This window comes from Giraffa tippelskirchi, chromosome 6 (assembly GCF_054371585.1).
Source record: "Giraffa tippelskirchi isolate mGirTip1 chromosome 6, T2T-mGirTip1v1.2.pri, whole genome shotgun sequence".
In the NCBI taxonomy this organism is placed as follows: Eukaryota; Metazoa; Chordata; class Mammalia; order Artiodactyla; family Giraffidae; genus Giraffa; species Giraffa tippelskirchi.
Window position 1 is genome coordinate 47,641,161 of NC_137280.1, and position 20,249 is coordinate 47,661,409.

General features: G+C 40.5%; 2 protein-coding genes across 11 annotated transcripts in view; one reads left to right on the forward strand and one right to left on the reverse strand.

Moving 5' to 3' along the window:
• DNAJC5B (DnaJ heat shock protein family (Hsp40) member C5 beta) overlaps positions 1 to 482 on the reverse strand; it is a 97,566-nt gene extending 97,084 nt beyond the window's left edge. For all 8 annotated transcript variants that reach the window (XM_081503311.1, XM_081503307.1, XM_081503314.1 and 5 more), the window contains exon 1: positions 415 to 482. The gene's annotated coding sequence lies outside the window, so the exon portion shown is untranslated. The remainder of the gene's footprint in view (positions 1 to 414) is intronic.
• PDE7A (phosphodiesterase 7A) overlaps positions 1 to 20,249 on the forward strand; it is a 600,339-nt gene that overhangs the window by 345,103 nt on the left and 234,987 nt on the right. For all 3 annotated transcript variants that reach the window (XM_081503289.1, XM_081503288.1, XM_081503285.1), the window contains one exon: positions 15,140 to 15,190. The gene's annotated coding sequence lies outside the window, so the exon portion shown is untranslated. The remainder of the gene's footprint in view (positions 1 to 15,139; positions 15,191 to 20,249) is intronic.

The following is a 20,249-nucleotide window of genomic DNA, read 5'->3' on the forward strand; positions in this document are numbered from 1 at the left end:
CTGCTGGGAGCTCCTGCGGCATTTAGTCTGCTCATTTGGATCCTTTACATTGCCCGAAAGTAACTGGTGCATCATCTCTGTGCTTACTCTGTTACTCCTAAGCCTGGAGATATGCCTATCTTGTAGTCCTGTCCTCTGGATAGCCATTCCCTTCTCCAGGGGATCTTCCTGACCCAGGGGTTGAACCCAGGTCTACTACATTGCAGGTAGATTCTTTACTGTCTGAGCCACCAGGGAAGCCCCTTGTTCCTTTATTTATTTATTTATTTATTTTTTAGAGCATATCTGATTTTATTTTATTTTTTATTATTATTATTTTTAATAAATTTATTTATTTTAGTTGGGGGCTAATTACTTTACCCTTGTTCCTTTAGACACAATAAATTTGTTCTGATCTTAGCAAATGTCACGTACCTGAACCAGAGTCATGGCTGGCTGATTCCTTCTAGCTCCATCAGGTAGCGTCCTGCCTTTAATATATCAGATAACTTCTTCTCAGTAGCCAGGGTTGAGCCTGGGCTGGACATTGTGATGTCACAGAGTAGAATCCTTACTCCTCCCAAAAGCCCATCTGGGACCCTCCAGTGGAGCACTTCCTCTCCTGCCCATGGCAGGAGGTTGGGAAGGTACACACTCTAATCTCTAAACTGACCCACGGAACGATAGAATCTTAAATGTGGGCAGAGACGTAGGAGACCTCATGACTCAGTTCTGGTCTAACTGCCTGACTTTGAAGCTGGGAAATGAAGGCCCAGGGTGGTTAAGTGTCAGAGTTACATCTCAAAGCTAGGTGCTTCCAGTGTTGTCCCCTACCCTTTTGAACATGCCGTTTTCACTCTAGGCTATACTCCCTGGATCTTGTCAGCATCACCGTTTTCTGATAAGCACCTCATGGGGGTAATTCTTACCTGAATCCACTCACAGAAAGAGACCATTCGAATAATTTGAAATATGGAAAGAGAACAGAGTCTCAGTGAAAATCATTCATTTTTCCAACAATGTATAGGCTGCCAGAAATAGCAAATTCTCATCCTAGCCTGAACTCAGAAATCCTGAGCTAGCAGACCAATCCTAGATTAACCAGTAATGTGACTTCTGGGTAACCCGATGTTGTCCATGAGATCTGATGATAAGGAGCAAAGCTCAAAAGCCCGGGATTAGCGCTGCTGCAGTGCCAAATCAGGCCCCAGTGTTTGCTGAGGAGGGCACAGGAAGGAATAAGCTGTAAAGAGAGAGACTTTCACTGGATCTTATTTCTTTCCTTTCATACTCTTCACTTTCTCTAGATACTGTCCCCATATGGTATTCAAAAATTACCTGCATTCACTTCATGAAACGACTTGTATCTGTGAAGCTAGAGATTTGTGCTTTCAAAATCTCTCAAGGGGGGACTAAATATTGCACTATAGTGCCATATAATAATACCAACGACTAACGTTTTATATCATGCTTTAGCATTTACAAGCCACCTTCACATACATCATTTCATTTCATCTTCACAGCTCGGTGAGGTAGTGTATTTTTAGTACAACTTTATGGGTGAGAAAATTATAGCTTACAGAGGTTGTGACTTGCACAAGATCACAAAGCTAATTACGTGAAAAGGGTAACATTAACTACAAACCAGATCTTCCAACCAAACTTTTCCCCCACCACAGGGCTTCCACAGGGATGGGAGGAATTGCCCTTTGGTCCCTGAACACACTTGAAGGCAATTCCATTAAGCAGTCCTTTGAGAAATGAAAAAGAAATTATTCCCATGGATCATAAATACCTCTTTGCTAACCCCCTAAATGTCTTCATAAAAACTTAGAGAAATGATTGAAAAGGAAAGTGAAAGTGTTAGTCACTCAGTTGTATCTGACTCGTGGCGACTCCATGGACTGTAGCCCACCAGGCTCCTCTGTCCATGGAATTCTCCAGGCAAGAATACTGGAGTGGGTTGCCATTTCCTTCTTCAGGGGATCATCTCAACCCAGGGATCAAACCCAAGCTTCCTACATTGTCAGGCAGATTCCTTTTTTTTTTAAATTTATTTATTTTAATTGGAGGCTAATTACTTTGTAATATTGTAGTGGTTTTGCCATACACTGACATGAGTCAGCCATGGGTGTACATGTGTTCCCCATCCTGAATACCCCTCCCACTTCCCTCCCCATCCGATCTCTCTGGGTCATCCCAGTGCACCAACCCTGAGCACCCTGTCTCATCCATTGAACCTGGACTGGCTATCTGTTTCACATATGATAATATACATGTTTCAATGCTATTCTCTCAAATCATCCCACCCTCGCCTTCTCCCACAGAGTCCAAAAGTCTGTTCTTTACATCTGTGTCTCTTTTGCTGTCTCACATATAGGGTCATCGTTAACCATCTTTCTAAATTCCATATATATGCATTAGTATACTGTATTGATGTTTTTCTTTCTGACTTACTTCACTCTGTATAATAGGCTCCAGTTTCATCCACCTCATTAGAACTGATTCAAATGTGTTCTTTTGAATGGCTGAGTAATATTCCATTGTGTATATGTACCACAGTTCCTTATCCATTCATCTGCCAATGGACATCTAGGTTGCTTCCATGTCCTGGCTATTATAAACAGTGCTACAATGAACATTGGGGTACATGTGTCTCTTTCAATTCTGGTTTCCTCGGTGTGTATGCCCAGCAGTGGGATTGCTGAGTCATATGGCAGTTCTATTTCCAGTTTTTTAAGGAATCTCCACACTGTTCTCCAATAGTGGCTGTACTAGTTTGCATTCCCACCAACAGTGTAAGAGGGTTCCCTTTTCTCCACACCCTCTCCAGCATTTATTGCTTGTAGACTTTTGGATAGCAGCCATTCTGACCAGCGTGAGATGGTACCTCATTGTGGTTTTGATTTGCATTTCTCTGATAATGAGTAATGTTGAGCATCTTTTCATGTGTTTGTTAGCCATCTGTATGTCTTCTTTGGAGAAATGTCTGTTTATTTCTTTGGCCCATTTTTTGATTGGGTCGTTTATTTTTCTGGAATTGAGCTGCATGAGCTGCTTGTATATTTTTGAGATTAATTCTTTGTCAGTTGCTTCATTTGCTATTATTTTCTCCCATTCTGAAGGCTGTCTTTTCAGCTTGCTTATAGTTTCCTTCGTTGTGCAAAAGCTTTTAAGTTTAATTAGGTCCCATTTGTTTATTTTTGTTTTTATTTCCAATATTCTGGGAGGTGGGTCATAGAGGATCCTGCTGTGGTTTATGACGGAGAGTGTTTTGCCTATGTTTTCCTCTAGGAGTTTTATAGTTTCTGGTCTTACATTTAGATCTTTAATCCATTTTGAGTTTATTTTTGTGTATGGTGTTAGAAAGTGTTCTAGTTTCATTCTTTTACAAGTGGTTGACCAGTTTTCCCAGCACCACTTGTTAAAGAGATTGTCTTTTCTCCATTGTATATTCTTGCCTCCTTTGTCGAAGATAAGGTGTCCATAGATGTGTGGATTTATCTCTGGGCTTTCTACTTTTGTTCCATTGATCTATATTTCTGTCCTTGTGCCAGTACCATACTGTCTTGATGACTGTAGCTTTGTAGTATAGCCTGAAGTCAGGCAGGTTGATTCCTCCAGTTCCACTCTTCTTTCTCAAGATTGCTTTGGCTATTCGAGGTTTTTTTGTATTTCCATACAAATTGTGAAATTATTTGTTCTAGTTCTGTGAAAAATACCATTGGTAGCTGATAGGGATTGCATTGAATCTATAGATTGCTTTGGGTAGTATACTCATTTTCACTATATTGATTCTTCCAATCCATGAACATGGTATATTTCTCCATCTATTTGTGTCCCCTTTGATTTCTTTCATCAGTGTTTTATAGTTTTCTATATATATAGGTCTTTTGTTTCTTTAGGTAGATATATTCCTAAGTATTTTATTCTTTTCATTGCAATGGTGAATGGAATTGTTTCCTTAATTTCTCTTTCTATTTTCTCATTGTTAGTGTATAGGAAAGCAAGGGATTTCTGTGTGTTAATTTTATATCCTGCAATTTTACTATATTCATTGATTAGCTCTAGTAATTTTCTGGTGGAGTCTTTAGGGTTTTCTATGTAGAGGATCATGTCATCTGCAAACAATGAGAGTTTTACTTCTTCTTTTCCAATCTGGATTCCTTTCATTTCTTTTTCTGCTCTGATTGCTATGGCCAAAACTTCCAAAACTATGTTGAATAGTAGTGGTGAGAGTGGGCACCCTTGTCTTGTTCCTGATTTTAGGGGAAATGCTTTAAATTTTTTGCCATTTAGGATAATGTTTGTTGTGGGTTTGTCATATATAGCTTTTATTATGTTGAGGTATGTTCCTTCTATGCCTGCTTTCTGTAGGGTTTTTATCATAAATGGATGTTGAATTTTGTCAGAGGCTTTCTCTACATCTATTGAGATAATCATATGGTTTTTATCTTTCAACTTGTTAATGTGGTGTATTACATTGATTGTGGAGAAGGCAATGGCACCCCACTCCAGTACTCTTGCCTGGAAAATCCCATGGATGGAGGAGCCTGGTAGGCTACAGCCCATGGGGTCGCTAAGAGTCGGACACAACTGAGCGACTTCACTTTCACTTTTCCCTTTCATGCTTTGGAGAAGGAAATGGCAACCCACTCCAGTATTCTTGCCTGGAGAATCCCGGGGATGGCGGAGCCTGGTGGGCTGCCGTCTATGGGGTTGCACAGAGTCGGACACGACTGAAGCGACTTAGCAGCAGTAGCAGCAGCACAATGATTGATTTGCAGATATTGAAGAATCCTTGCATCCCTGGGATAAAGCCCACTTGGTCATGATGTATGATCTTTTTAACATGTTATTGGATCCTGTTTGCTAGAATTTTGTTAAGGATTTTTGCATCTATGTTCATCAGTGATATTGGCCTGTAGTTTTCTTTTTTTGTGGCATCTTTGTCAGGTTTTGGTATTAGGGTGATGGTGGCCTCATAGAATGAGTTTGGAAGTTTACCTTCTTCTGCAATTTTCTGGAAGAGTTTGAGTAGGATAGGTGTTAGCTCTTCTCTAAATTTTTGGTAGAATTCAGCTGTGAAGCCGTGTAGTCCTGGGCTTTTGTTTGCTGGAAGATATCTGATTACAGTTTTGATTTCCATGCTTGTGATGGGTCTGTTAAGATTTTCTATTTCTTCCTGGTTCAGTTTTGGAAAGTTATGCTTTTCTAAGAATTTGTCCATTTCTTCCAAGTTGTCCATTTTATTGGCATATAGTTGCTGATAGTAGTCTCTTATGATCCTTTGTATTTCTGTGTTGTCTGTTGTGATTTCTCCATTTTTATTTCTAATTTTGTTGATTTGATTCTTCTCCCTTTGTTTCTTGATGACTCTGGCTAATGGTTTGTCAATTTTATTTATCTTCTCAAAGAACCAGCTTTTGGCTTTGTTGATTTTTGCTATGGTCTCTTTTGTTTCTTTTGCATTTATTTCTGCCCTAATTTTTAAGATTTCTTTCCTTCTACTAACCCTGGGGTTCTTCATTTCTTCCTTTTCTAGTTGCTTTAGGTGTAGAATTAGATTATTTATTTGACTTTTTTCTTGTTTCTTGAAGTAAGCCTGTATTGCTGTGAACCTTCCCCTTAGCACTGCTTTTACAGTGTCCCATAGGTTTTGGGTTGTTGTGTTTTCATTTTCATTCATTGCTATGCATATTTTGATTTCTTTTTTGATTTCTTCTGTGATTTGTTGGTTATTCAGAAGCATGTTGTTCAGCCTCCATATGTTGGAATTCTTTACTGTATGAGCCACCAGGGAAGCCCATAATTACCTAGAAAGTGAAAGTGAAAGTCACTCTGTCATGTCTGACTCTTTGCGACCCCATGGACTATACAGTCCATGGAATTCTCCAGGCCAGAATGCTGGAGTGGGCAACCATTCCCTTATCCAGGGGATCTTCCCAGCCCGGGGATTGAACCCAGTTCTCCTGCATTGCAGATGGATTCTTTACCAGCTGAGCCACCAGGGAAGCCCCATAATTACCTAAGCCAGACCTAAATCCATTTAGCATGTAAATGCAAAATTTTTTGCCAGCTTTCATATAATATATGCTGATTTTTCCAGAAATGCAGCTACTTTGTACATCAGGGAAGACCATTCTTTATCTTGTTCAGAACTTTACGAAAAGTTGTTCACAATTTTGGAAAATCAGCATCACCAATGGCTATGCCACTCACAGTATTTGAGTTACCTTGAAACTCACCTGTATGTGTCTGTACTCCTAACCTTACATTCTCATTGAATCTCCCATTAGGTTCACCATAGTAGTCAAGACCAGCCACCTGATTCACTGAAATATATATTCTTTTATACAAATTATTCTCTCTTGTTTCTCCTTTTTATCTAGGATAAGGCATTATACTGACTTTTATTAGATTACCTAGATAGGCTATCTTTGACTTTCATTTTGGGATTGGACAAGGTGAGTTAAAACTTTGTCATTGAAAGGGAACACTGGGGCTGATAGGATGAGCCCCTCACTGTCATTGAGTCCAAGAAGTTGCTTGAAACATTTCTGGGCACAACTAAGGATCTCGGTGTAATCCATGTAGTCGTCGTAAGAGTCGATGATCACAGTGCTACCTTCTTTAGTCTTACTAAAGGCAACAGTATCTGCAAAATTACAGGCTCAATGTACTAGTTGTATTTTTCAGTTACTCACAAACAAAAAGTACAACCATTAAAAATGTTTAAAATGTGTTTATGTAGCACTAAAAAAAACATTTTATGCATCAACTGTGGCACATATTACATATCATGCTTTGGGAAATACATGATTTCATGCTTTAGGAAATGCAAGATTTTCCATTTTAATGATGCAGAGGAATGCCCAGAAGACAGTAGTGAGCAAAAAAGATTCAAAAGTTGCAAAAAAGTAGGTACCATTTTTAATGAACACAAGTATTGGGAAAATTGAAAGAGCTACACCAAAATATTAACAGGGGTTATTTCAGAATGGGAGACTGTGTGTGATTCAGTTGTTTTGCTTGGCTACCTTTTCTAAATGTTTTAGAATGGACATGTATTATACTTAAATTAAGAAAAAAGGCTATTTGAAACAGATATGGCACATTTATATTCATATATATGTCTCTGTAGTGCCTGACTTCTTTAACAAGCATTATGAATTTTGCTGCTAATATTTTAAAAATCTAATAAAGCAGAAAATAAAACAGAAAAAATGTTGAAAGGGATACACTTGCAAATATAATGAATGAGTATCAAATTTTCCTCAGTTGAGCCAGAAATGTTATAACAGATTTTTATATAGTGTGTGGTGTGTACTAAGTCACTTCAGTCGTGTCCTACTCTTTGCAGTGCTATGGACCATAGCCCACCAGGCTCCTCTGTCCATGGGATTCTCCAGGCAAGAATACTGGAGTGGGTTGCCATCTCCTCCTCTAGACGATCTTCCCAACCCAGAGATCAAACCCAGGTCTCCCGCATTGCAGGCAGATGCTTTACCAGCTAAGCCACCAGGGAAGCCCAAGAGAGTCTGGAGGGCTTGTGAAAACACAGATCACCAGCCCTGCCCTCAAAAACCCCAGTTCTGAGGCCTGAGCAGGCCCAAGACTTTGTATTTTTAACAAGTTCCCAGATGAAGATGGACCTGCCCTCAGGACGTCGCTTTGAGAATCCTGACCAGAAACCGGAAATTCTACAGGCACTTTCACAGAACCAGGAAACACAGTTTGGGACCCTGAGTCTTTACCTATTAAAGACTCAGCAAAGCATTTATATATTAAGGAATTTTGTTCTTTCTTTGCTTTTTCATTTTCTTTAATTAGGATTTCTTTCCACAGATAAAGTTTTTTTTTCCACGAAAATGCTTGTTTTCGTCCATCCCTTCGGGTTCTCCAAAGTTAAACAACATCCCTTTTCCTTTATTTTGTACTTTTTAAATATGAAAATGTTGTAGATGAACATAATATCTGACTTTAAAGATGCCTGCATTAATTTGATTTCAATGACCTATTGAACACCAGTGTTAGCATATAATTACCAGGAGCTAAAACTCCAAAATAGGTAAGGGATATTAACACACTGTGTGCTAGAGATTTTAATTAAGCCTTAGTGACTCTGAAGCCAGACTTTTCTTTAAGGGATGTTATGAGAATCCACATGATCTTGAAAAAATAAATCTAACTCCAGGCCTTTTTCCAAGCCAAACTACTTGTGCTTATTAGAAATGTAAGCATGCCTGGAGAATCAGAAAGATATATGTTGCTAATGTTTACTCCCACGAGACCCACCTCATGTGCTCATAAAAATCGTAATATTTTCTCAAAACAAAGGTAGTACTGTACACCCCTACATAATTCATTTTTAAGTAGTGCTAATGACATTAGTTAGGGAAAATGTCAGCCAAGCTGCAATGAAATGTTTCCAGGCCAATAAAAGTACTGTAGCTGAGTTGAATGCTTTAAAATTACTGGGTTTGAAAGGTTAAAATAATAAGTGATCACAAATCCAAGAAATAAAATGCTCAAGTCATTAGCAGAGACATTTTCTACTGTGTCGTAATTAAAGTTGCAGGGACTCCTCTGTGTAGATTCTGTAAGGTGATCCTTTGAGGACCCCCTTTGCTATGTGACTCCTCTCTTTCTGAAGAACAGAAAGTTATATACGGACCAATAACACAGACATCTTAGGAAATTTTTAAAAACTACATTTTGTTTTATAATGTATTTCTGTAATACCATTTTGGCACAACAACCTGTTCTTTCAGAAATGCTGTAAGCCAAATATAAAGGCACACTGTGAAGATCTACATCTCCAAAGACTAGAGCTGATATTGATCTAATTTTCTCACCAAGGCACCTTTTCAGAAAATTTTTCCAATTTTTTTTTCAGTTCTACCTGTGTACTGCCAACGCATTATTACCAACACATCTTCCTCCACTCTCTACATGCGTGTGTGCTCAGTCATGTGACCCCATGAACTGCAGCCCTACCAGGCTCCTCTGTTCATGGGATTTCCCAGGCAAGAATACTGGAGTGGGTTGCCATTTCCTTCTTCACTACCGCTTACACCCATGAAAGAAGCAGACACAATCATGGCTCAGGAGTTAAGGAATTTATCATTTATTGAGCTTTGTGATTAGTTACTTAACATATATTTTCTTCTCACCACTCACTTGTGAGCTAGATATGTTATTATTGCCATTAATTTGTAAGGACATAATAGTTCAGAGAAGTAAAATTTTCCTTGAACTCCGTGGTAGTGAGTGGAGACGAGACTGAACCTGAGGAATACCTGACTCCAGAGGTTGTGCTCTCTTGCCCAGATTGAATCATCCTAAAATGAGGTCTATTGCTTACACCTTCTCCTACTTTGGAGAATTATGTTTGGCCTTAAGAGCTGAGCTAGAGTTTCCAAGAGGAGCACAAATAACCAAGAGAAACTGAAAAGTCTGAACAAAGACCTTTAGTTTTAACAATTTCTGTTAATGAAAACACGAGAGCTAGCAAATAATCCAAAGTTAGTGGTTTCAGACATGTACTTTGTACAAAGAAATTGTTTCTAGGTCAGTTAAAATTTTGAAACTGAAGTGTTGCTAGTTCAATTGAAATTTTGTAAATTATATATTAAATGCATTGTGTGTGCATGTGTGTTAAGTCACATCCGTTGCTCTTTTGCGACACTGTGGGACTATAGCCCGCCAGACTCCTCTATACATGGGATTCTCCAGCAACAATACTGGATTGGGTTGCCATGCCCTCCTCCAGGGGATCTTCCCAACCCAGGGATTGAACTCGTATCTTTTATGTCCCCTTCATTGGCAAGAGATTTCTTTACCACTAGTGCCACTAGGGAAGTCCATTAAATGCCTTACAAGAACTAATTATTTAGCAAAAACATGAAGCTTTGTTGAAAAAAAGAATATTCACATCCTAACTTACTTCCTTTGTAAAGTTGGGATTTCCTCTTCATAATCCATCCACTTCCTCAAGTGTTCATTTCAAACCTATGGTGCACAAGGCACCATGCTAGATGCTACAGGGATGCATTGAATACAGACAAGTGTCCTCAGAGAGCTTAGAGCCTAATGGTGCAGGAGTTAAATGGCAAAAAAAAAAAAAAAACTCTACTACAGAAAGCAGTGTATAAGTACTGTGAGAGAATTATCATCAAAGTGCCATGAGATGTTAAAGGAGAGAGAACTGACATCTAGGTCTGGCAGTCAAGGAAAGCTTCATGAAGTGGAAGACATGAAATGAGTGAAAGGATGGGTACTTTTTTCCTTCGTTCATTCATCATTATTTATTTTTGACTGCGCTGGGTCTTTACTGCTGCTCGAGGGCTTTCTTTAGCTGTGGTGAGCAGGAGCTACTCTCTAGTTGTGGTGTTCAGGCGTCTCGTTGCAGTGTCTTCTCTTGTTGCGGAGCACAGGCTCTCTGTCATGCAGGCTTTGGTAATTATGGCATGTGGGCTCAGTAGTTATGGTGCACAGGCTTAGTTGCTCCATGGCATGTGGGATCTTTTTGGACCAGGGATCAGATCTGTGTCCCCTGCATTGGCAGGTGGATTCTTAACCATTGGACCACCAGGGAAGTCCAGGATGAGTACTTTCTTGATAAGTAAGATGAGAGTGACAGGTGAGAAGGAGTTTCTGGGCACAGCTGAGTTAAAGCTTGTCTTATTAATAATTCTAATCAAGTCAAAGTCTTAGTGCTACAAAATGCAATTCAGGATATTCATTTATTTGTATCCACCCAAAGTCTTTGAGAGAAAATGTGATTAACCTGCACATATAACAGGATTGTTAAAAATAAAAATTATATAGGAATGCCTATGTGTGCATGAGTGCTGAGTCACTTCAGTCGTGTCCAACTCTGTGTGACACTATGGACTATAGCCTGCCAGGTTCCTCTGTCCATGCGATTCTCCAGGCAAGAATACTGGAGTGGACTGCCATGCCCTTCTCCAGGGGATCTTCCCAACCCAGGGATTAAACCCACATCACTTACGTCTCCTGCACTGGCAAGCAGGTTCTTTACCACTAGCTCCACCTTGGAAGCCCAGCAATGGCTCAGCTCTTGGTAAATCTGCCTCTTCTCCCCTTTCTTTACGACAAATAGTTAACCCAGGTAAAGAAAATCCTAACACCATGCAGACTGCTCACACTACAAGTGGTCTGCAACCTCAGTTATGCCCTCAACACAAGGCAGCTCTTCTATTGTCCATTTCACAGTTATTGTTAACCTTCCCCAATCTCCAGAAGCCCTCTGCCTTACCTATTCCCCTCTCACTCTAGGCAGTGAACCTTATCTCCTTTGTAAAGAACTCAGAAGTCATTGTGTTATCTCTCCCAACTCAAACCCCACACCTCTCTCAACACACCCATATCTGCACCCTCTCTTCACTCCTTCCTTCACCTCAGTTGTAAACCCATCCCTCCTCCAGATCAATGCTGATACCTCTGTCCCCTGAGCCCCATTCAGGCTAAAATAATTATTTAGCAAAAACTTGATATAGCACTCAGGGGCTACTTCAAGGAACTTACTCCTTAAATTACTCCTTTAGCTAATTTCTAACATTGTATCTCTCTCTCTCTCTGCTGACTCCCCCTTCCCAGCATAAAAACATTCTCAAGTCTCTTCTCTCTCTCTATGCTGACTCTCTCTTCCCAGCATAAAAACATTCTTAAGTCTCTTCTATTTATAAAAATACAAACCCTCTCTTAAACTCAGACCCCTTTCCCCAACACAGCTACTTTCAGTTCTCTTTCCTCCTTTGCTGAGCCAAGCTAATGGAAAGAATAAAGTACAGAGTCACCTTTCAGGCCACAGTGCCAATGTCCAAAGCAAAGCAGAGAGGATACAAAAGTGCCCAGGCTTGATATCATTTTATACATAACGACTCCCTTCATGACATCACTCCCAAACTCTCCTAGGACTTCCTTCAAGCTACAACTGGTAGACAGGCTACTCCTGTCCTGCCTGAAAGACTGTTTATAGTGTTTTCACGTGATTTTTCTCATTCTCATGCCATTGCCAGGACATGTGGTGATGGAGAATGTACAGAGTCAGGAGGAGCTGGACTCCTGTTTGGCCACTGTCTATGTTTCTGTCTTACCTCAGTGTGGGAATCACAAAGATGTAAGGATTCAGCAGTTTCCCTTCCTCATAAGATCTTAGTATAATCTGCATGTTCCCTTGAAACCCATTGAACTCATGATGTTTTATTTCTAATATTCTATTAATTAACTCTGTTTACCTGCCCTTTCACTTTCAGATGGTTTCTCCTCTGAATTTCTGCTCTGATTAATGCTCAGATGGCATTCAGAAATCTAAAGAAATTTACCTCCACAGTGACCTAATCTTTTCTCTGAGTAGTTAAACTTCTTGTTGTTGTTAGTTGCTAAGTCATGTCCAACTCTGCAACTCCATGGACTGCAGCACACCAGGCTTCCCTGTCCTTCACTGTCTTCTCAAGTTTGCTCAAACTCACGTCCATTGAGTTTGTGATGCCATTCAACCATCACATTCTCTCATCGTCCCCTTCTCCTCCTGCCTTCAATCTTTCCCAGCATCAGGGTCTTTTCCAATGAGTTGGCTCATTGCATCAGGTGTCCAAAGTATTGGAACTTCAGCATCAGTCCTTCCAATGAACATTCAGGGTTGATTTCCTTTAGGATTGACTAGTTTGATTTCTTTGCTGTCCAAGGAACTCTCAAGAGTCCTTTCTGTACCACAATTCAAAAGCATCTGCAGTAGTTAAACTTCTACCCAAGTTTAATTACTAATTGATCCTAAGATAACATTGGTAGGAAACACCCAAGGGAGAATAACAGCTTTTTAGGAAAAGAATGAAGAAAGAGATCACCATGTAAATCAGGACACCAATTGGGCATATGTTCCAATTTAAGAGACAAATGTGGAAAGAAGAGCTGCTTTTTAGAATACAGAGAATTGATTTTTTTTTTTTTTTTACTGTGTAAGACACTGTGAAGGTATATAAAGTGATACAGAGATGGTCACATATGGTACCTGCCCAAAGAACTCCCCAACTGAGCGGGGAGACAGAAATCACATATGATTCAAATGCAGACCAAGTGTTCCCAGCAGAGTTGTTAAGATCACCATTTTTGGACTTAAATCCTAAGTTCAAATCTTTGCCCAGTTTCCTCATCTATAAAGTAGAAATAACAGTACTTACTTTGCAGGAGCCTGCAAGGAAGAAACGAGATGGATAGTGAATGTAAGTTTAGCATGGATGAAGCATATTTGAAGTTCCCAAGGATAAGTCAGTGTGATTTGGGTTGTTATTAGCTTTATTGTTATTATGGAGGGATAAGCCAGATACTGTATGGATTTAAAGGAAGAAGAGATCACATATGCTTGGGAGACTCAAGAAAGACTTATTTAGTAGGTGGCCTTTTGGAAAAACCTTGGAGAGTGTGTAATATTTCTTCAGGGCAAGGTGAAGGAGCTGTATCTCTCTGCAGTCCTGGCATAGGACACAGAGCCTGCCCATGTAACCAACTTAAGGGTCATGGGTAAAAATGAAACTTGATATATGTTAAAATTTACAATACTTGTTTATGACTATACTTGGTCAGTTCATTTATTTAATAAATTCCTATTTATATTTTTCATTTGAAACAGGCAATACTTGTTAAAGTTCTATAATATCCATAGTAGTCCAAAAAGTAAGTAAAGGGTATTGTCAATAAGTGCTATTGTAAAATAATTTCAAAAAAGCACACTTGTTATTAATGACAGGCAGTGTATTATGGACCTCTTGCCTTGTCATCCTGTCTATGGAGTACATGTTGTAAAGGAAGAAAAGTGGGTAATTATATTTCACATGAACATCAAATTGAGTGTTCCTTTCTTGCAGTTTTATAAAGTAGAACTGTGGCAAGATTGTCCCTAGCTAATGCCAGGAAAAATGAAAAATAAATGTCTTTTTAAAAATGTCTCTTATATAAACAAGTAAAATCTGTTGAAGTGGTTTGTGGTCATTGAACACAAGTCTGTTCCCATTAAAACAAACTCCATGGATAAGTCTGAATTATTTTATGTTGGTATTTTGTTGTATCAAATATTGCTTAGCATGAAACTAAATATATAAAGTTTACATCAGAGCAAAATAAATATCATCATTATTACTAATTTAGCCATTGCTAGCAATTATTCAAATAATTTTGCAGTAAGAGTCTTAATCTTTCCTATATTCATCTTAATGGGTGCAAGTTGATGGCTAAAAAAATGGACAAGTGATTTTTTTAATCTTTTTATATAAATAGAGAAATTAATTTTTGTCTCTTATGTCTATTTTAATAATTGCCTTCAAGATACTTATTGGAAAAATGCTGTTGAGATTTGATTATTAAGATTTGTGTGTTCTGCGTAAAAATTATTTAAGTGGTTTTAAAAGTAAAAAATAAAAGAAAAACAAGAAAAGTATCTAAGAGGTTCTAATATTCCTTAGCATTCTATACCTCAATCTCATTCCCAAGGGATTTTTTAATAACAGGACCTTATTTGGGACTATAATTATTGTCTGAGTTTTAGTATTATCACTAATCTTTAAACTTTGATGTAAAATTCTGGACATTAATCATTTGAGAACATTTCTGGTATGTGTTGTGGGTATGATATTTGGAATACTCTAACCTGATTTTGGAAATAGAGCTGATCATTATCTAGAGGGACATTCCAACTCTCTCCTCCACCATTTACTCTCTCACCTTTGCTGACATGCTGTGCTCAGTTACTCAGTCGTGTCCAACTCTTTGTGACCCCATGGACTGTATCCTGCTAGGCTCCTCTATCCATGGAATTCTCCAGGCAAGAATACTGGAGTGGGTTGCCATGCCCTCCTCCAGGGGATCTTCCCGATCCGGGGATCGAACCTGGGTCCTCGCGTTGCAGGCATATTCTTTACTATCTGAGCCACTAGGGAAGCTCCAAGAATACTGGCGTGGGTAGCCATTCCCTCCTCCAGTGGATCTTCCTGATCAAGGGATAGAATCCCGGTCTTCTGCATCGCAGGCAGTTTTTTTTAAGCATATGAGCCACCAGGAAAGCCCTGATCAGCTTTTGCTGTGTACCAAAAAATCCTCAGTAGTTTGCAATAACGAAATTTTTACATCTTGCCTACAGGTTGGTTGAGCAGCTGTGACAGTGATGCTCTGAGCTGTGAGTCAGGTTCAGGTATGTTCCATGGGTCTTTCATTTTGGGATACTATGATCCTAGATTATTTGGGGTACCACATATTATAGTGGAACAGAGACAGACTACCAAAATTGATTGCCCATTGCAGAAGAGGAAGCAGTCACTGGTTTGTAGCAATTCTAAAATCTCACTGGACATACATTGCCAAGTTCCCAACCTGAATGTGGGGATTATTCTTGGATCAGGCTCCAGTTCTGTTCCCTGGGAATTAATGCTTCTCTCCATTGTTCTCATGGCTATTGGCTCCACCTTCTGGGAGTAGTTTTCCATCATCCTTTTTGGTCATATCTGAAGAAGTATATATCCTCCCTGGCAGCTGAGCAGCTTCCTCTTCCTACTATTGCCTGTAGAATGTTGGAGACCCTAAGGTCTTTTTTAAAAAAATCAAATCTTAATCAAGAATATAAGTGTGTGTGTGCAGTCATGTCTGACTCTTTGCAGCCCCATGGACTGTAGCCCGCCAGGCTCCTCTGTCCATGAGATTCTCCAGGCGAGAATACTAGAGTGGGTTACCATCCCCTCCTCCAGGGGATCTTCCCAACCCAGGGATTGAACCTGCATCTCTTTCATCTCCTGCATTGGCAGGCGGATTCTTTACCACTGGCACCATCTGGGAAGCCCAACTGAGAATAGTTTTAGATTTATACCAAAGTTGCTGAGCTAGTATAGAGAGTTCCCATTTACTCAACACCATGTTTCTCCTATGTGGTAACATCTTATATTAATATGGTCCATTTTTCACAATTAATGAACCTATGTTGATATGTTATTGTTATCCTAAGATCTTTCATTATGGCTCAGAAAGTCACAGTATCATTTAGGGGGAAAATAAGTCACAGTCTCTTTTAATCTAGGCAAGTCTGCTTTGGCACTTAAATCTCTCTCGGAGCCTGTTAAAACTCTGTGAGTGTGTGACTTGAGTCAGCTCCATGGGCAGCAGCCATATCCACATCATTTTCAAGGCTCCTTCTCTCTAGAATTAACTACAGATAGTTTACCAAATTTGTGAAACCTACTCCTTATTTCTTTCCTATGAGCTCTTTTGTTCAGATGAAAAAGTTTATTGGGGGCCACCTTAATCCATTCAGAGGTTTTACAGAGAGTATCATGGTGAGTTTTTGTTTGATCTTTGTCATGAGACTGGGTCTTTATTAGCATCTCAACCAGACTTTGTGACTTTAAACATTTCTCAGTTTTTCTTGTTCTATTGGAAAATGAGAAACAGTTCTGCTTTCAAAGTTGCAAGTTTTGAAATTTATGGAGTCACTCTTCACTCTTTCATTCCTGATAGCAGGCAGGTCAGTTTTTTCTTGAAACTGACTTATCAAAAGAAGCAACCAACTCATGCTAGTAACAGTTTATCTTGAAATCTCTTCAACCCAAAACCATGCATTCATGAGATATATTTTCTGTCTTCAAGTTATCTAGGTTGACAGTTTTACCAAATATTTACTGTTTCATAAGATGGGTCATCATTTTTCCAGTTTCCAACACTTTCTTGCTTCCTGGTTCAGTCCCAAGACAAAAGACACCTGTTTTAGGTTTGTTTGAGTTTTTTTTTTAATCTGTTATTATTTATTTGTTTATCCCCTGTATTTCAAGTTTTTATCTCAGTAGCATCACATTTTTAAGGACTAATTTCTGTTAGTCAGCTTTTACTGCAATAATGCTGTGTAGTAAATATCCCCCAGAGGTCCGTGATTTCTAAAACAAAGGCCTCTGGCTCATGGGTCTTTGGCTTGATTGCCATCAGCCTGCAGATTGTTCAGATCTGCTTCTCTGCCCTTATCTAGGACCCAGGCAGGAGAGGGCTCTTTACATGGCAAAGAACAGGAATGCAAAAGGCTGAACCAAACCATACATGCAGAATTTAAGCCTTTGCTCACATTTTATTGACCAAAACAAGTCACACTGTCAGACCTAATATCAGTGGAGGGAGGAGTTGTTTTTGTTCAGTTGCTCAGTCATGTCCAAAGGAAAACATTCTGTTTTAATTATTCTGTTTTATGTGTGTTTGCAACCCCATGGACTGTAGCACATCAGGCTTTCCTGTCCTTCACTATCTCCTGGAGTTTGCTCAAACTCAGGTCCATTGAGTTGATGATGCCATCCAACCATTTTATCCTCTGTCACCCTCCTTCTCCTCCTGTCTTCAATCTTTCCCAGCATCAGGGACTTTTCCAGTGAGTCAGCTCTTTGCATCATGTGGCCCAAGTATTGGAGAGGAGAAAGCAAATCCTTACATGCCAATAATACATTTTACCTCACCAGACAGAAGTCTGGCCTCCAGAATTCATCATTCAGATGATCCCTAAAATGGAGGGGAGCAGGAAAGGGAGGGGTAAAAATATAGTTAGGAAAATTTTCTGTATATATCAGTTCAGTTCAGTCACTCAGTCATGTCCAGCTGTTCGCGACCCCATGGACTGCAGCTGCCAGGCTTGCCTATCCTCCACTGTCTCCTGGAGTTTGCTCAAATTCATGTCCATTGAGTCAGTGACACCATTCAACCATCTCATCCTCTGTCATCCCTTTCTCCTTTGCCTTCTATCTTTCCCAGCATCAGGGTCTTTTCCATAGAGTTGGCTCTTTGCATCAGGTGTCCAAAGTATTGGAGCTTCAGCATCAATCCTTCCAATGAATACTCAGGGTTGATTTCCTTCAGGATTGACTGGTTTGATCTCCCATCCCTTCATACCAAAGCCAAGGATCCTGGCCCTACTGATGTACTTCAGCACACACACTCCTCGTGGGATGTTGGACAGCAGACCTAGCCACGCTTGGAATAGCTACATTTTTCTCAGGGCCTTCCTCTCTTCATCCTCATGGATTGCAGTTCTTTGGGGTCATCATCACCTGTAGCCTGACTTCCTACAACAACCTTTGAGCCTGGCTCTTTCTCCAGCCTGCCCATCTCCAAACCACTCTCCATTCAAAGTAATCCAGAGTAATCTTTCTAGCGTAGAAATTTCATCTTGTGGCTCTCTCAGCATAAGTCTCCCAAGGTTTTTATTTTTTGTCTCTAGTAAATAAAACATAGCTTTGCACGTGTGCCCGCCCCCACCCCCGCCAGCTGGTCCCAGAATATTGGGCTTTGGTAAAGGATCAAGTTTCTCTCATCCTCTCAGACTCCCACACCTTCAGGCTCCTGGATACAAGGGAATGGTGTCCTTTCTGCTGGGTGGGCCTCCTGGGCAGCAAAGGGGGTGCTGAGAGCCTGAGTGCCCTAAAAGCTTCCCCTACTCCCCGCCCAGCCCCCATACACCACTCCTGACCTCCCCAGAGAGGGAAATGACTACAGACAGAAATGTGATCACGCTGGCAGACACATGGTGTCAGCTCCACAAATTGTGAAACTGAAGTCTGTGGCCCTTTGATTCTGTCCCTGTGGTGTCAGGAAGTGCGTAAAGACAGCTGCTGGGAAGTTGGTGGAGAAGGGGGAAAAGTTAGCCTCTAAGGAAATTGGGGGGAAATTCTCTTCTTTAGGCATCCAGAAACTAGAAGAAAATGATTCCTGTCTCAGGTGGGTGTAGACAGCCTCATGAGGTCAGTTCAGTTCTGTTCAGTCACTCGGACATGTCCAGCTCTTTGCGACCCCATGGACTGCAGCATGCCAGCCTTCCCTGTCCATCACCAACTCCTGGAGTTTGCTCAAACTCATGTCCATCGAGTCGGTGATGCCATCCAATCATCTCATCCTCTGTCATCCCCTTCTCCTGCCTTAGTCTTTCCCAGCATCAGGATCTCTTCCTCATGAGGTACCTTTTTACGATTCTTCAGCAGCATGACTAAGAGAAGGCAACGGCACCCCACTCCAGTACTCTTGCCTGGAAAATCCCATGGACGGAGGAGCCTGGTGGGCTGCAGTCCATGGGGTTGCTAAGAGTCGGACACGACTGAGCAACTTCACTTTCACTTTTCACTTTCATGCATTGGAGAAGGAAATGGCAACCTACTCCAGTGTTGTTGCCTGGAGAATCTCAGGGATGGGGGAGCCTGGTGGGCTGCCGTCTATGGGGTCGCACAGAGTCGGACACGACTGAAGCGCTTAGCAGCAGCAGCAGCATGACTAGGAGGTGGGATCTGTCCTTCAGTATCCTTTCCAGTTCTTGTACAGAGCAGCGAAGAGACCCAAGCATAGTCACAGAGTTGATAGATTGTCAGGATCTGTAAAAGTCACATTTACTCTTTAACAGATCCCTCTTACCCAGACAGAATTACTATTCTCTTTGGAAATTATTTTAATCAAGTCTTTTTTTTATCTTCAAGTCACAAACACATCAAATAGCTCAAGCAAAGCAGCATGGCTATTAAATAAAGATTCTGGGGTATCTTATAAAGCTGACAGTCAAGAAAGTGAGTCTTATGAGTAACCAAAATGAGGAATTGGCTATTACAGTAAAAATTGAAGCCAAATCTGAGCAGTATGTGTTGGTATTGACGTTTTCCTATAATTGTTAATGCCAGTAGTCCAGGAGACCAAATTCTAGACTTGTCAAATACCAACTATATCCAGCTTCTCTTTCTCCCTGAAACTGACCTTCCCACCACTTTCTATGCGGGAAACCAACGTGTACTTGTCCCCTACACGTGGCAGCTGCTGGCGAAACCAGATGAGGATATGTGATCCAAGAGCAGTTTACCCATTGCTGGCCAGAAACCCATGAGATGGGTCATCGCAAAGGTCTTGTCCCAGTAGTATCAGTGGTAGTTGTTGTTTAGTTTCTAAGTCAGGTCTGACTCTTTCGGGACCCCATGGACTGCAGCCCACCAGGCTTCTCTGTCCATGGGAGTCTCCAGGCAAGAATACTGGAGTGGGTTGCCATTTCCTTCTCCAGGGCATCTTCCCCACCCAGGAATCAAACCTGCATCTCCTGCATCGCAGGCAGATTCTTTACCACTGAGCCACCAGAGAAACCCTCAATGGTAGTTAGTCAATCTAATTAATTTAGGTTCCTGTGGATGGTGGAAAATATGGAAAGATTGGCCAGTGAGTGATAAAGGTAAATGGAACCAGTTTACAGAGGGACACAGATA